We start from the raw sequence: 17,841 nt of genomic DNA on the forward strand, positions 1-17,841 counted from the left end.
ATAAAATATTAAGTTCATCGCACGTATAATGCAGAGGTAGAAGGGGTGGATCATAACCCCCCCCCCCCCAAACTTGCAAGGCTCGCGCAGCACTTTCCATTCGCTCTCGAGCTCAGGCAGCCATGTGATGAAGTTCTGCTCTCTCCTCACACCTGCTCATCCTGTGGATGGAATAAGATGCTTTCAAACGACGATGCCTCGTGCATCTCCAGCACACTAGTAGTGGATGTGATTTCTAATCGAGGATGTTCGTTTATCAGTTTCACATCCAGATGAGCGGTTCTTCGGTGCCGTGGGGAGTCCAAGGAGAATGTAAGTAGCCTACTACTAATTGTGCAAAAATGGGCCACGTGAAATCTGTAGCTTTAATCTCCTGTAAAATTATTGCATTCTCATAAAAGGAAAAAAAATATGCTTTTGGTCTGTATTCTCTCGGGTGTCCTTTTGAGAAATTTGAGAAATCAACCAATTCAAAATGTTTTATTATTTTCGAACATAATGTTTTTGCTTATGAAATAATAGGCTTATTTGATGTCATTTGTAAAAAATATGACCAAAAAGCAAACGCCTTTTTAAAACACGCATGGCTAAGTGAAAGACTTGATACTTTATTAACAAAGCATAACAGATCAATAAGTGCTAATTGCCCTCTGTGTGACGTCACGCCGAGCACCCTAAGTGGTTAATTGCTTCAGGGTGGTTAAATTAAGAGCTGCTGTAAAAGATAACAGATAAAATGGTATTTTGTTTTAAAATTATATGTTGCTAAATATTTAATTTATTTTAAGAACGTGCTTTCGTTCTGAAGCAAATACAGCTAAACCTTTGTTCTACTGTAATTTGCATCCTTGAGAGGAGAAGTGATGCTTAATTTATTTCATTCAGCTGCTTTATTTTCTCTCATTTAGTATTTAGGGAAATCTTTCATACGGGCAATTTAGGCATTTATGTTTTCTAATGGAGTATGAAAACATTTATAAATGTCTGTCTGTATGTGTCGATGATGTGTGGACTGAGATTAAATATGTACAAAGAGAAAAATGTATTTAGAAATATTTACATACAGATATTGCTTTAATTAGTGGTGAAATAGTGGTTAGATAATTTTGTGCATCCTTCCTTCCAGTTACAATATTTTATTTATCGTTATTTTTTTATGCTCGTATTATTTACTATTTGAGGTTGACGAGTGAACTGGAATCAGCTGCTGCTGCTAAAGCGAATCTAATAAGGCAAACTGAAGAACGAAATGTCTGATATCGAAATGTTTACAGGCCTGTTTACATTGCAATAGAACAGTGAATTATTTTTGAAATTTAAGAGACACGTATTCTAGTCATAATGATTAATCATAATTCATAATTACAGTGCAGAGCCTTAAAAGCATCCCAAGGATACCGCACAAGCTCCTTCTGAAAACCTTGTTGAACAGACAAACTAGAAGTTTCACTTTTGTGTCTAAACTGAACCATTGGAACGAAAACGATGAGGTCTATAATAGTATCATAAATTAATGGGCAATATTTACCATCTTTAAATATTGCATTTATTACCTTTATGCGTACAAATATTTATCTACTACTAAAAAGAGTAGTTTAGAATATTATATAACATATATAAATGTTAGAAAAGCAGAAGAATTGACATTTTTAAATATGTTGGGTCACATCATGTAAGCTACCTTCTTTTTCTTTTTCTTTTTTTACTCCAAGCCCTGGGTAATTTCTGATCCTGGTCTAAGTTCATAATTGCACTGCAGAAAAGGGACAAGCGCGTCGCCGCGTGCGTCTCCAAATGGACATTTAAAGGTTTGGACCTCACGAGGTTTGAGCGCATTTTGGGCACTAGAGATGGAGCCCATTGAGTGCGTCAGTCCTGTCATCCGTGAGCACGTCATCCGTGTGCCATAAGGACGTCATGATGTTACCCCGAGCAAGAGGAGCGAAAATGCCTCCAGATCAAACCTGCGCGCATTTTACGCATGATACGAGAGTGATATTTGAAGCCCAAACCCAAGCACGCATGTGTTTACTCTCCAGCTCTCGCTCTGTGCCCGATGCTGTCTTTATGCCTTGCGTTTTTTGCTGCGTGCCCGTTTATTCTCTTGCCTGGATACGCAGGATTTCATGCGTACCGCACTGTAAATCCAGCCAAGCCGAGCTCCGACTGGAATAAAAGCATCCTCGCTGCTATGGATGGATGTAGCAGGCTCGCGTCTTGTAGGTTTACCTAAATCGTTCGAGTCAATAATTAAGAAGTTCAACAATTACGCGCGGGAGCGAAGTTGGATGGTATCGACCTCATTTACAGGAACTTTCTGTTTTTGGGGGGTTTTTCTTGCGTGCAACTAATTACTCGCATCTGCTGACTTGGAGTAATTGGGGCAAATGGGGTTTTTTTGCACTTGTTGTGGTGTGACACATCACGTTGGAGGCGTGTTGTTATCTTTGGTTATCTAGCTGTATGAGTGTGCTGGTCGTCATAAAGCTAGATAACCGAAAGTAAGAACCGCTTCTATCTGCATCTCAACGTGGCGCATTAAATATATCGCTGAAATATAGGTATTAGATGTATTGTTGCGCGTGCAAACGCTTCAGCATGGTTTGTTTGTTATATAGGAATACAATGAAAGTTTTTGGATGAAAGGATGAATGCCAAGCGCATAGGGGACAAAGGCGTAAGTTTGTTGTAGTTGTCAGCTCATTGGAACCCACGTGCGTCCGAGTATCGTTGACTCTGGACTTATTCAAGCTCCTCAAATGAAATAATTGGGACATAATGGGATGGAGGAAGGAATTGGCATAGAAACTCATCCTTAATTGATGCGGTCGAGCGCACGTGGGGGAGATGATGTGAACGCCCGTGGACCCCCATTCCCACGCTCGAGGGCAAGTGGGCAATGTCTTGTCTGGGGCAGAATATGACAGACAGCCCTGGGAGGGGGGGCCCAAGTGCACCCTGCTCATCTGCATCTCTGTGGAGGGTGGAACAGCAGAGATGGAGTGAATGGAGGATGCTGGAGAGTGTGTGACGGGAATGTGGAACGGGATGCTGTACTTACACATCCACACACGAATCAACGGGCGACTCGTAAACTGTCCACGACTAGGCCGATGTAGAGGCCCCAAGAGCTGACAACTGATTTAGAGTCTCTCTCTCACACATCATTAAGCAGCTGCCTGTACATTAGGAATAATGTTACCATGTTTTTCTTTCACTTTCAGTTGACTTTCTTTCTTTCTTTCTTTCTTTCTTTCTTTCTTTCTTTCTTTCTTTCTTTCTTTCTTTTTCTTAAGATATTTTCTATCATCGAAACCTAAACATAACCCCTGCTTTTATATTAATTTAATATAATTTATTATTTTCATTGGCATTTAGTCTAGTTAATACTACAGAAATATTAGCAATTTTCATAGAAAAATTTCATCAAAAATTGAATATATTGGAATGGAATGGAGTATATTAGATTTTTTAAATAACGTTTCACACAGCCATCTTACCATATAAGGTGGGGGGAAATCATATTTTAATATTTAAAAAATATATAATTTTTTTTTTTTTTAGAAATAAAAGGTTTGAATTACCTTATAGTTTTTGGAGTATATTAAATTGAACAAAGTGATACATATACCTATATTCAATAATATGTTTTTAGCAAGTATGAATTATTTATAGTTTTTGGAGAAAATGTATATGAAATATATTTTAAAATTATGTTTTATAATTAAAATGAATGAATCACTTCATCATTCATAATTAATGTAGAAAGGGGAATTCACAGAATTTCCAGTGCAAACCATCACATTTATTTGGATTTTATTAAAAAAGTTATTTTTTGTTTGTGTTATCGTAGTGTTTTCTGCTAAATTAATTAATTCATTAATTTTTAAATTTTAATAAAAATATTGAATTAGACAAATTCCTTATGTGCCAGTGCAACCCTTCTGATAGAACATATAGTCATTGGGGTTTCTGGGTGCTGTGTAATGAATTTGACATTGTTTCACATTATATCTGTAGCTGTAATGTGTATTTTAGCATATGGAATCAGTTTTGATGGTCTGCTTGAGCTTGAATTTGACCATGAAGCACATGCTGACCTCTGAACTTTGATTCCTTTGGGACAGAAGACTTCAGAGGTCAGACGGGTCACCACTTGAGGTCACACCGAGGACTCGAGCTAAAAAACAAACTATAACTTGGGGGAAAAGAAACCAATGTATTGCCAGAGTGTTCAGCTGTTTGCTTAACAAGAAAATAAAAAGGAAACGGACCACTTTGGTTAGTCAGAACATTTGCCTGAACAAAATATATACGATTTCAAAGAAATTATCTGAAATATAACATCCAAATCATTCATCAGATCACACAGATTACATTCTATTTTTTCAATTGATACCATATTTTAGGTAACACTTTACAATAAGGTTCATTAGTTAACATTAGTTAACTACTTTAGTTAACATGAACTATGCATGTACAATACTTCTACAGCATTTATTAATCCTAGCTAATGTTAATTTTAACATTTACTAATGCATTATTAAAATCAAAAGTTGTGCTTGTTAACATTAGTTAATGCACTGTGAATTAACATGAACTAACTATGAACAACTGTATTTTCATTAACTAACATTAACAAAGATGAATAAATACTGTAATAAATGTATTGTTCATTGTTTGTTCATGTTAGTTAATACATTAACTAGCATTAACTAATGGAACCTTATTGTAAAGTGTTACCTTATTTTATTTATTTATCATTATTCATCATTATATGTTTTGGGGTGAGGAGGACATCAAATGACTTGTTAAATAATATTTCACTGAAAAAATGTAATATAATCACCAAAATTATAGCACTTTTTATTTGAATGAATGAATGAATGATGCATTTATATAGCGCTTTATTGTGTATTGCTGTACAACCAAAGCGCTTTTACAATCATGTTGGGGGGTCTCTCCTCAACCACCACCAAGTGTGCCGCATCCACCTGGATATATCAACACCTGAGCTAAATAAAGAAACCATAAATCATTTATTAGTAAAAGAGAGAGAGAGAGAGATCACAAGAATATCTGCTAATCATCCTGCAGTTATGATGTGCCCACCCACTTTTGGCTAATCTGTCATGTGTGATGAGCTCTTGAGCTGATTGGGGTTTCCATGGAGATGATGAGGCCAGCTGACTGTATGAGCTGGAGGTGCCAGTGTGTCTATAGCTGCAATAAGTGTAACGAGAATCACCTTGTGTTACTGTGCTTTAGTCACAGATATATTACTATCTTAGATCTTCTGAGAGCAATTTATAATGAGAACATAATCTGTCATCAACACTGAAGGATATTAATACTGATCCATAGCAGTTGTTATTAAGTTCAGCTGTATTTCACAGCTAAAACAAGCTGATTTTCTTGAATGAATGGGCTACAAATATACTGAGAAATTCCCAATGCTGATATCCTGTGATTGTGTTTACATCTCTGATTTATAACAAATCTTCTAATATTTTCGACAACAGCTGATAGCGCAGTCCGCAAATGACTTATATATACTGCTAATTTGCTGCGAGACTCTGCGATTTTGATGGAGAGACATGAGGAGCCACTTTTCCTTCATTTGAGGGCAAACACACAGATGCATTGATAGCAAGACCAAATAAAACAGAATGAAGTGTGGAATTATTTTTCGCATGAATTCTTTGGATTATAAAAATATTACAAAACTATCAAGATACATTTCTGTATTCTGACAAAACCAAAATTAATTTGATAATCAAATATTAAAATAAAGCTTTTTTTTCGACTGCAGGAAAAGCAATCAAAGCACTGATTTGTGTGATGTTGAAAAGACATAATCTGAAAATGATATTACATACAGTACTTCCCTTGATTAACTGTAAGCGGTTCATGGGCATCTCCAAACACGTCATTGTTATAGTACATTGATACCAGAGAGGACTTTTGATCACTTTTAGAGTCACATCAGTGGCTTGAGCGTGAACAGATTTAAATTTTCCTTTCTGACTACAATTAAATACTATACATTAAAAGTTATTGCATAAAATGGCATTAAAAGTTGCCTGGTGTGGTGTAAATAACATGTAGCTCGACCAGTAGGTCATGGGTTTGATTCCCCAGGTGTGCATGAACTGAAAAAAATGTATTGTTTGAATGCAATTTAAGTTGGTTTGGATAAAAATGTATGGAAAATGCAAATCTAGACATTATATGTACTTCTTAATATGTGACATTCAGCTCACCATTATACAGAGTCTCGATGGAGACCACATGGATGAAGACTTTGTATTTCTGCTTTTCTAAAGTGAAAACAAGTATGATTTCTTTAGCTTAAAAATGTGTTTTATATTTCAGCCTAAATTCATTTTAAGTGCATAAATATCAGAACAGTGCACAAACTTTCCATGTGCACATTTTAAACATGTTCAACATTTCATAGTACAGATACCAGAGATCACTTTTAGAGTCATAGGTGCCATTGATACTCATGCACTATAAAAAACATTTCATAGTACATTGATACCAGAGAGGACTTTTGATCACTTTTAGAGTCACATCAGTGGCTTGAGCGTGAACAGATTTAAATTTTCCTTTCTGACTACAATTAAATACTATACATTAAAAGTTATTGCATAAAATGGCATTAAAAGTTGCCTGGTGTGGTGTAAATAACATGTAGCTCGACCAGTAGGTCATGGGTTTGATTCCCCAGGTGTGCATGAACTGAAAAAAATGTATTGTTTGAATGCAATTTAAGTTGGTTTGGATAAAAATGTATGGAAAATGCAAATCTAGACATTATATGTACTTCTTAATATGTGACATTCAGCTCACCATTATAGAGAGTCTCGATGGAGACCACATGGATGAAGACGTTGTAGTTCTGCTTTTCTAAAGTGAAAACAAGTATGAGTTCTTTAGCTTAAAAATTTGTTTTATATTTCAGCCTAAATTCATTTTAAGTGCATAAATATCAGAACAGTGCACAAACTTTCCATGTGCACATTTTAAACATGTTCAACATTTCATAGTACAGATACCAGAGATCACTTTTAGAGTCACATCAGTGTGAATAGATTTAGCTAGTGGCCTTTGTTCTTTCTTTTCAACTGCAATTAAATAATGTCCATTCAAAGTGATTGCATAAATTGGCATTAAAAATAGCCTGTATGGCGTAAATAAAAATGTAGCCCAACCAGTAGGTCATGGGTTCGATTCCCCAGGAATACATAAACTGACAGAATGTGTTGTTTGAATCCAATTTAAGTTGCTTTAGATAAAAATGTATGGCAAATGTAAATCTAGACATTATATCTGTATGAGATACTGAGCTCACCATTATGTAGTAAAGCTAACAGAATAGTAAGTGCCTTTATTGTGGGTGTTATGTGAAATCTCTGTGTTTCTCTGTGTGTGTTAGAGGCAGCTGGAGCTCGGAGTCGCCCGCAGGAGGAAGTGGAGGCAGTGCTGCCTCATGAGGCTGATGCAACATGAGGTGAGTGGAGAGCCAGAGGCCAGAAAAAGGGATGTGAACATCCTCTGCGGACCATTCATAGACGCATGCACATGTGCGCGATTGCTCAACATGCTCGTAGCACATCTGAGATTTGTTTTCCCAGTGCATACAAATCCAAAAGCACAAAGATATGCATGCAAATGACCAAAAACATGAGTGGAAAAATAAACATAACGTGGAAAGAGTGGTTGAGTAGGGGTTAAAGGTGGGAGACACAAGCTCATTGGCTGAAATTATTATTTTAATGATATGGTGCAGTGTTAATGCCAATGATGTGTTCGAAAAAAGATTTTGTTGCACTGCAAAAATGACTTTGGTTAGAAGAAATGTTTATCGAGCCAGAAGACTCAACAATCACTATGTGTGTGTGTGTGTGTGTGTGTGTGTCTGAATCAGGGTGGTTTAGAAAACCAGGCCAAAGGCAACATTAAATCCATGACCTATTTCTTCAAATCAAGTCGGTTGAATTGGACTGTTACATTAGACTCCCATTGACGTTCTCTGTGATAGCAGACGCTAATGATGTGATATTTAGATTATAGTTACGAAACGGTGGGTCTGCATGAAGCTGAAAGCGTTTGTGTGTGTGTGTGTGTGTTTGCACAGAAATAGGGTTAATAATAGAATAAAACGGCATGCAAATATCAATAAGCAACAACAAAACAACCACAAATAAATAAATTCATATTTTTTCTGCAGCTAATTTATTGATTGTTGCTAAACATGCACCGCTGTGTAAATATTAGCAGTCCAGCTTTCATCAAAATCTTCCTATCCAACCGTAAATGTATATTTTTGTGTGTGAGGTGGATTTGCACAGGCTTCATCTTTTTTTTTTTTTTTTTTCCATGGTTCCCACCCAGGGAACAAAAGGCATGTGCATAATAAACTCATGCAAATGCATGCAAATTGCAAAGCCAAAATAGGGGTATGGACTTGGTGCTTTCCTTTGTGATGCAATCATCCCCCTCACTGTGTACTTAAAGTGCTGGGTTAAGCAGGAGACAAAATGCTTTGAATGGACCAGAAAAGAGAACAAAAAAGAAAAACAGGTGTCTTTTCCTATGCGCTAATGTTTTTATGGGAAAAAAAAGAAAAATACAGAACAAGGAAGAAACATTAAATTATCCATCTTTGTGGAAAAATATTTTGCTAATTTAAAGAAAAAATTACCCACACAAGCTGTACAAGAAAATGTATATATTTATATTAGGATTGTTAACTATAATAACCCTGATATAAATTTATTTTCTTGTACATCTTGTGTATGTGAATTTTTTTTCTTTAAATTAGCACACATTTATAACAATTTTTCCCATAAAGATAGATAATTTATTAGTTAACTAAAACTGAAACTAAACAAAAAAAATTTAAATAATAATAATTACTAATAAATAAATATTGACAGAAATAAGATAATAAAGAACTTTTTATTAAAACTAGTTGCCAAGGCAACATGTCTCATTTTAATTTAGTTTAACTTGATGTACTAAAATAACTCGAATTAAAACTGAAAAACAATTACAGTATATAGACAAAAACACAACAAAATTACTAAAACTTTAACTAAAATGAAAGTAAAAAATAGAAAATTAAAAATATTCAATATTTTTTAAATAAAAAATAGAAAAATATTCAATTAATATTCAAAATATGAATTAAAACTATAACAGTATCTCAATGTTATTAACATAACACTGATTTATATATATATTTTTTTATTTTTATTAATATTTTTATATATTTGTATGTATTTATTAAAAAAAATAAACAATTCATTCTTAGACCAGAGTTTTGTTTTAAAATAAGAGGCACAAAATGCTTTGTTTAGGCCGCATGTTCTATATGTTTATCGGCACGTCTGTCCTTTGGCACATTAAAAGTGGGGTTTCTTACCCCAGACGAGAGGTGCTTCTCTCTCAGACACAATATGGCGAGATGTACACAGGCCCAGCGTGCAGACAGACGCCTCACAAGCTTCTTTTAATGCGTGTCGACATTAACATTCTTGCATGTCTAATGCCGGGATCGCAGCAGACACACGGTGTCCGGAGAGCGTGTGAATGGGTTCCGTTATAGACAGCACCATCTTAATGATTTATTAATCTGCGTGGGCCTCATCTGAATATTGGAGCCTGGATGCTGAGCAGCTCTGCTGGGCAGATGGGCCGACTGCAGACGTTCAGCGCAGTGTGTGTGTGTGTGTGTGTGTGCGCATGTCGCAGTGCTGACGGCCATAGAAACACACACTGGAGAGCTGCACGTTATTTCTAAAGGCAACAGACCAGGCTCTGAAATAAATGTTTTTTTATTTTTTTAATTCAGTTCATAGTGAATGTTTTCAGTGCTATTGTTAATCAATTGACACATTAATGAATTGCAGTGTTGTTTTGAGTAGATTGATAAGCTGATATCATGCAATATGCATGAGAAATTAAACTGAAACTGTTTTAGATGCATTGAGTTTTAGCCCAACAGATCTCATGTTTTATTTTGCTCTGTGTTAAATGCATTTTGCACAAAGTTTGAAGGCTGTTTCATACGGTATGTGGAGTGATGATGTGGAGGAGGAGTGTGTGAAGCTGGACTTACATTTGCATGCTCTATAATTCCAGGATTACTTTAAACCCATTTTACACAGGGATTTACATCTGAAATGTGTTGTGTGAAAGTTTGTATCAAAATCATTGATAACACATGGCTGCATGAATATATGTACAAGTGTAAGCGAATTGGAAACCATTTTGTGTATGTTTTGCTATAGTATAGCTATAACATGTCTTGTTTGATTTGATGATATAAACTTCCACAGCAATTTCCATTGTTGTAATGTATGCTACGGAATTCAGTATTCAAATATACTTTTTCAAAAGTATTGGGTCAGTAATAAAAAAAATATTTAAAAAATATTTTATTCAGCAAGGATGCATTAAAAGAAATTTATAATGCTACACATTTTATATCAAATAAATGCTGTTCTTTTAAACTGTCTATATTTAAGAATTCAGAGTGTTGTGTGAAAGTTTGTATCAAAATCATTGATAACACATGGCTGCATGAATATATGTACAAGTGTAAGCGAATTGGAAACCATTTTGTGTATGTTTTGCTATAGTATAGCTATAACATGTCTTGTTTGATTTGATGATATAAACTTCCACAGCAATTTCCATTGTTGTAATGTATGCTACGGAATTCAGTATTCAAATATACTTTTTCAAAAGTATTGGGTCAGTAATAAAAAAAATATTTAAAAAATATTTTATTCAGCAAGGATGCATTAAAAGAAATTTATAATGCTACACATTTTATATCAAATAAATGCTGTTCTTTTAAACTGTCTATATTTAAGAATTCTGATTTTTTTTTTATCACAATAAAGTAAAGCAGAACAACTTGTTCAACACTGATAATGATAAAAATGCAGCAAATCAGCATATTAGAATGATTTCTGAAGAATCATGGGACTTTAAAAAATTGGAAGAATTAAAAAAAATAATATTCCACAATTTTACTATTTTTACTGTATATATAAATCTTACTGACCCCAAACTTTTGAACGGTATCATGCATTTAAATGCCATGCACTTGAATGATTTATATGGCAATGCAGCATATCTTTTGCATTGGCAAACAGCAGTTTTACAAGCTTATATAATCACTGAAAGGGTCTGAACTATATTTAATGCATGAGGACGTAGTCAAACCTTTGTTAAATTGATAGATATGTAATACTTCCTTATATTAGGCTGCTCATATTAGCAAGAAAAATGATGACTACCGAGCATATTAATGCATAGTTGTCATTGCGTTGGTAATATATTTGTGTAAAATTTGATAAGTAATGCAATGTGTAAACAAACACACAAATGCAAATGTGACAGGTCAAGCCATTTTCAGCTTTTAAACACTCTGCTAAACATATATTAGATAACTAAGAAGCATTTTTCACTTGATAGTCTCAGAAAACCTTTTACACTCCACAAATAAAATGTTACAGTATGTGCAAAGGATGTTTCAAAACCACGTTTTGAAGTACAGAGGCCTTATTTGAATGCTAAAATAATTTTGAGATGCTTTTTAAAAAAAATTTTTTTTTACAATACTTAAGTTCGAGTCCCTACTGGTCTTTTTCCAGACAGTTTTCATTCCTCACTTATCAGTGTCTCTCTGTTGAAGTGAGTGGCGATTAAGCAGCGATATTTCAGCCTTACGAGAGACGCTGCTCTCTCTCGGGTCCCATGATGGAGTTCTGTGCTAAGAGTGTCGATGGAGAGAAAAAGTGAAGGAGGGGAGGACAAATTGGAGGGGGCTTACGATGGCCCAGTCAAAGGGGGCCATTGTGCTGGGGCGAGGAGCAGAGTTAATCAGGAGACCCAACAGTAATCAACGGTAGAGTTTGGGTCGGACAACTGCTTGGGTAAACATCCATTGTTCTTGGGCTGAGGTACCAAACAATGACAGCATTGTCCCCGGATCTCTCATTAGGGTGTGCTGGGGGTTACGAGCTCTCGGCTCGGGCTGTTAAGAGCTTCGGAAGCGGATGGGAACCAGAGGGGTAAAGCCGAGCGGAGGGGGAGAGGAACAGGACTCTCACAGTCCCTCTGCCACAAAACCTTTTGGCCATGGGCCGCACAAGCCGCAGGAAAGAGAGAAAGGCCAAGCTTGTCATGACATCTTCACATCAAAATCTCACGGAAGGCTCTTGTTGGAGGGGGGAGTGGGGGGGGGGGGTTCACAACAGGAGAGAATGACATGAAAATCAATTAGAAAGGGAGTTATGGTGATCTGTAACCAATATCAATAAAATCCAAATGGTGTCTGCGCGAAAAACATCCTATTTTAATTTTGTTGCTGGTGAAAATGCTTATTAAAGCAATAAACTGTGTGGGGCTCTTAATGTAATAATAATATATTTTTTAAAAACTTTAAAATATTGTATATTCAATAAATTATAAAATGTATCAATAATAAAACCACAATAAACTGCTAATTAAACATAGAGCTTCACCGTTTTTTTTTTGTCAGAAATGAACAAATGTACACTAAAAATGTGTCTTCCAAGCTGTGTTTTTGCCTCACCCGATTCATTATGGTAAGCCTACAATAAAACTAATTATTTAGAAATGTCAGGGTTGAGAATTTACCTAGTTCTGTCATTTGTCCGTGCTTGTTTACATCATGTCCGTAAATGAATAAAAAAAGTTTTTTGTTGGAAATGAACAAAATGTAATTGATGAGCGAGTACACTAAAAATATGTCTACCAAACGGTGTTTTTGCCTCACCCTGATTGATCATGGTAAGCCTACAATAAGCCTAAAGGCCTAATCATTTTTTATAGACGTCAGGTCAGATTTGCCCGGTAATTGCCTACTTCCGTCTGCTTCCGTCTGACCAAAAAGAAAAAAGGTCCGGTTGTTATATATAGGCTAGTTATATCACCTGTAACTAACGGTACACAGGTACCTACACACGCAGAAGCACGTACACGTAATTTCTTAAAGGGGTCATATGATGCCTTTTTAAAGATCATTATTTTGTGTATTTGGTGTAACAGAATATGTTGACATGCTTTAATGTTCAAAAAACACATTATTTTTCAAATACTGTACATTATTGTAGGTCCTCTATGCCCCGCCTCTCTCAAACGCTTAGTTTTCTACAAAGTCCCTCCTTCCGACAAGCGCAGTCTGCTCTGCAAGCACTCGTCGGAAATGTAACGCCCCTTACCATAATCGCGAGCTTCATCTTTCACAATAAATGTAAAGACAGAGCCCGAAAGGGGAACCGTTTTAGGGGGGCGTGGCAGAGTCTTAACTTTGATAAAGAATATCTCTTTGGTTTTGAGACTTTAGTCTTTGCAACTTCAGGGATCTTATCTATGCACAATCAGCTTGTAACACTCCAAAGAGAAAGGAAAACTTGAAATCGCATCATATGACCCCTTTAAGCAATGTTTCTCCGCAAGTAACTTGCGGTTTTATATTTCGAGCGCTAGAGGGCCACATTACATAAACCGATAGAGGGTTTATGATGTTACATAAATTTGTGCGTAAATATGGCATGTTGTGCCAGCACAGGTGTAGCCTACATATGGCGGTTGTTTTACATCAACATGAAATTTATATTTGAATTTCAGTTTATTTAACATGCTATGGTTGGTACAAAATTAAAACGTCTGTAAGACTACAGGGGAAAATACTGTTTTCCAACATAGCTAACTGTAAAAACAATAGATAAACACACTCTTTTTACCTGCAGCATTTTGAGAGCAGAAAAAAGAGTGGTATTACCTCAGGATTTTTTCATAACTTTCAAGATACTTCATATTTTTCATATTTCATGTTAGTTATGGTAATATGAAACATAATGCAAATATTCAAGTTAAAGGCTCCTATGACAAAATGATGACTATTAACAAAACAGTAAATATTTAAATTGAGTGGAAATGTCATAGATAAAGTTGGCTACTGTTTTTTAGCCTATTTCCTGTAATTCATTTTTTTTATTTACACATGAGGTTTTTTAATGGTGTTTCTTGTGTGTGTGTGACCTCCTGATTTAGAGAATTATGGATTCATACTTCTGGATGGACAAATCTGGGTGCCAGCCTTGGCACACATATGCAGTAGTTCCTATTCTATAGAGAGAGAGAGTGAGGTTCATGTAGCACTCTCCCATGAAGAAAGCATGTTACTGTAATTAGACAGCGGATGAGTTTGGCGCAAGGATAATTTCCCCCCAAACCCTTTCATCTTCCTGTTCTCTCCCCCACCTAATTTTACATAATAGTAAGACATGGCAGGCATTAAATCCCTCCTTAAGTCATGACATGGCCTCTATATGTGTGTTTAATGAGTATGTATGTGCTGAAAATGGAGGTCTTTTGTTCGTTTTAGAATCTGGGAAATTTCTGAGCGCTGTGAACCATTTATCTACTATTTTGTGAGTAGGAAAATGGACACTCTTTCGTGCCATTGCTTCAGTCAGTAGTATCTCTGTTATCTCAGAAAGCACACTGGGTTGAAAACTCATCGTTCTTGTGGGGGTAAAATTCGACTAGTGTGTGAAATGGGAAAAGAGGAACTAGCGTCCGCCTCCCCGAGCCATTAAACCAGGACAGGGCTCAGAGAAAGGGAACTGGGAGCTATAGGGGTCTCACAAATTCCTGCATTTACACAATGTAAACGACTACATAAGGCCGTGTCAGGGCCATTATACCCAAGACATCGCATTTGATTGGATTGTGAAAAGTGCCTGTGATATTGGTTAATTTGAAAAAAATGATGAAAACGAAAAATTATGAAAACTTTTATTCTTTACAATAACATGAACTGCTGAATCACTTTAAAAGTCAGTTTTCAGTTTATGAAAACAAACACCTCTCTTCTTTAAAATAATATGCGATTATGAATCATTTGCAATAAGACCAGAAACATAATGATTTGTGATGTGATTAAAAAAATGTAATTAACTGGAATCTTCCTAGGCTCCAAGACTGGAAACGTTATAAAAGTAAATGCAATGAATTTAGATTTTTATGTGATTCAAAATAACTTAATATAAAACCAGTTTTAAACCAAATAACACTGGTATTTAAAAAGAAAAAGAAATAAAATTGCTGCTCATATATATATATATATATATATATATATATTATTTATAATTTTTATGTATTTTAAAAATTTCTAAAATATATTTTTACAATTATTTTAAATAAATGTATATTTTTTTATGTTTTAATATATGTATATTCATATACATTCATCCAGTTTATTTGTTAAATATTTGATTTAAAATATTTGCTCATATTATTCTCTGAAATGAGAGTTTTATGATAACACTTCCTGTTGTCGTGACCTCACGGCCGGCGCTTGACATGAGCCGAGAGATAAACATTAATCATGACATCACTTTCTCAAGCTGCCACCGTTTTGACTGCTGTATGGAGGTTTCAGACTTGAGAAAATGACATAAGCTAGCAAAGCACAATGAAAAGAAAAGCATGTGTGTGTGTTTCGTTGTGTGTGTGCTGTCGGAGGGGGTGGTGGTGTTACACTACACCAGTGTTGTATGCGATATGCTGGATTAGAGTGGACAAAAGTATGCAAATATTGTTTCTCAGTTCTTACAGGCTTTGTGAGACAGTTTGACAGAGAGTAAAAGAAGACGAGATGCATGTGAGGTTTTGTTGCCATCTGTGATGCTAACCTTGGGAAACTGTACCCTAATTAGCATAAGGATAATTGATACATTAAATTAGTCTTACAATGTCAGGGTTGTGTAGGAGAGAAGTACAGACACACACAAAGGATTTAGAAGAATAACAGAGAAATAAAACACAAATTGATGTATGATCACTTAAATACATACATCAAAAAGGCTATAAAACAACCAGTGAAACTGACCAAAACACACTAAATCTATTTTTAATTTAAAAATAAGAGAAATCAAGAATATTTATATATTAATACATTTTGTTCATTATCAGGGCTATTATAGTTAACTAAAACTAAAATTAAAACCATTAAAAAAAACGTTTTGTTACCTGAAATGTTAACTGAAATAAAATTAAATATAATTTTTAAACCATTTCTCATTTATTTACTTGAACTTGATGTACTAAAATAACTCAAACTTAAAACAAAAACTACTAAAAAGGACTAAAACACAGCCAAATTAAAGTTCAAATGAAAATATAAAATATAAAAATAAAAACTGATTCAAAATATTAATAAAAACTATAATAGTATCTCAATGATACTTAACTAACACTGTTCATTATTAAGGGTGAATTTATATAATCATTTATTTAACAAATGATATAATCTCACTGCAACTATACAATGAATGTTTTGACTTTTATAAAATTTCCTCAAATCTCACTTCTTCCAAATTAAGACTATTAATAGGAATAAACATTGCAGATATGTCTCTAGAAAGATAACGTAAAAACGTTTTTTTTGTTAAGTTATGCGTCAGACAAGTATGCAATGATCCGAGAAGAATCAAGAGGTCATAAGCACTTCATATTCATAACATTTAAGAGATATTTGTGACTCAACTGCATCAAATACATTTGTGTATTTTGCTCTTGGGAACACACCCACACACACACACGTCTCACTCACTGAAAGGATGGTGGTGGTTAGGTGTGAAATCACGATGTGTTAACAAGACTGACTCCTTCTGTGAGCACACACACTCTCAGATTCATAACCCTTAAAATAGCATTTGTACCTGTAAAAGCTTCTCATGTTGGCTTGGGCTAAGCAATATATTTCTCCGTCGCAGTCCAGAGGCGTTTCATACACCTGACAGAGCACAGGGTCCGCTGAACTGAAAAAGCACAATACATTGATACATTTACATCCTGACCGTAATTAAAGTAAGAATTAAAAGCGATCGCTTTCCCTCATCATGATCAATGATGGTTTAATTTCACTCAGAAATGAATATTTCCGCATCTCATTCCCACGTCTAATATAATGGGTGAACATAGTAAGTTCACCATAGCCAAAGGCCAAATGGACACAATTTTTCAGAATAGAAAAAAATAAGACTAATGCAAAGGAATAGTACTAGAAAATGAGTTTCTGCTGATCTGCCAAGCTCATATTTGTCATATGTGGAAGTGGATAGCAGTACATCAGGAATTCAGTTTCCTCTTCCAAATTTCCTCCTGAACTAATCACCAAGTGTTCATTAATTACACGGCACTCAGTGGATTTAACCTCATACAGTCTTTATCTAGAGCCACCACGTGCAGACAAATGTCAACAAAAATCTAATAGCGTGCATGTACTTTGACTCTGTTTGTATGTTGTATGTTATATTTATAGTGCATTATTTTTTGTCTTTTTAGGATCGGCAGGCAAATGAAGGATGCTAAAGGAATCATGGGAAGGATATGATCTGGATACTTTCATATCACATCAGTGATGGTGAAAGTAACATCAATCATAGTTCACAGATCATCATACGAAGATGGCGAAGATGGTTCAATCAAAGGGTAAAATATATCATATAAATAAAATTTCCCTATATAAATGTATGTATGTATATACAAAGAAGCTGGCTGTTCACAGAGTGCTATATCCAAGCATGTTAACAGAAAGTTGAGTGGAAGGAAAAAGTGTGGAAGAAAAAGATGCACAACCAACCGAGAGAACCGCAGCCTTAAGTGGATTGTCAAGCAAAATCGATACAAGAATTTTCAAATAAAAGAACCAAAGACTTAAACTACTTCAGTCTGTGTGCACTGAATTTATTTAATACACAAGTTTCACAATTTGAGTTGAAT

General features: G+C 35.1%; 1 long non-coding RNA gene across 2 annotated transcripts; it reads left to right on the forward strand.

The window, feature by feature from the left end:
- The first annotated feature begins 78 nt into the window (after positions 1 to 78).
- LOC107589033 (uncharacterized) lies at positions 79 to 17,565 on the forward strand. Of its 2 annotated transcripts, none has more exons than XR_001609638.1 (3): positions 79 to 312; positions 7,442 to 7,516; positions 17,404 to 17,565. It is a non-coding gene; the product is annotated as an uncharacterized lncRNA (long non-coding RNA). The 2 variants fall into 2 exon arrangements; XR_001609639.1 differs by having other exon boundaries at positions 17,413 to 17,565.
- Positions 17,566 to 17,841: the final 276 nt, after the last annotated feature.

The sequence above is a fragment of the Sinocyclocheilus grahami genome, unplaced genomic scaffold (genome assembly GCF_001515645.1).
Source record: "Sinocyclocheilus grahami isolate Dianchi unplaced genomic scaffold, SAMN03320097.WGS_v1.1 scaffold110.1, whole genome shotgun sequence".
NCBI lineage: Eukaryota > Metazoa > Chordata > Actinopteri > Cypriniformes > Cyprinidae > Sinocyclocheilus > Sinocyclocheilus grahami.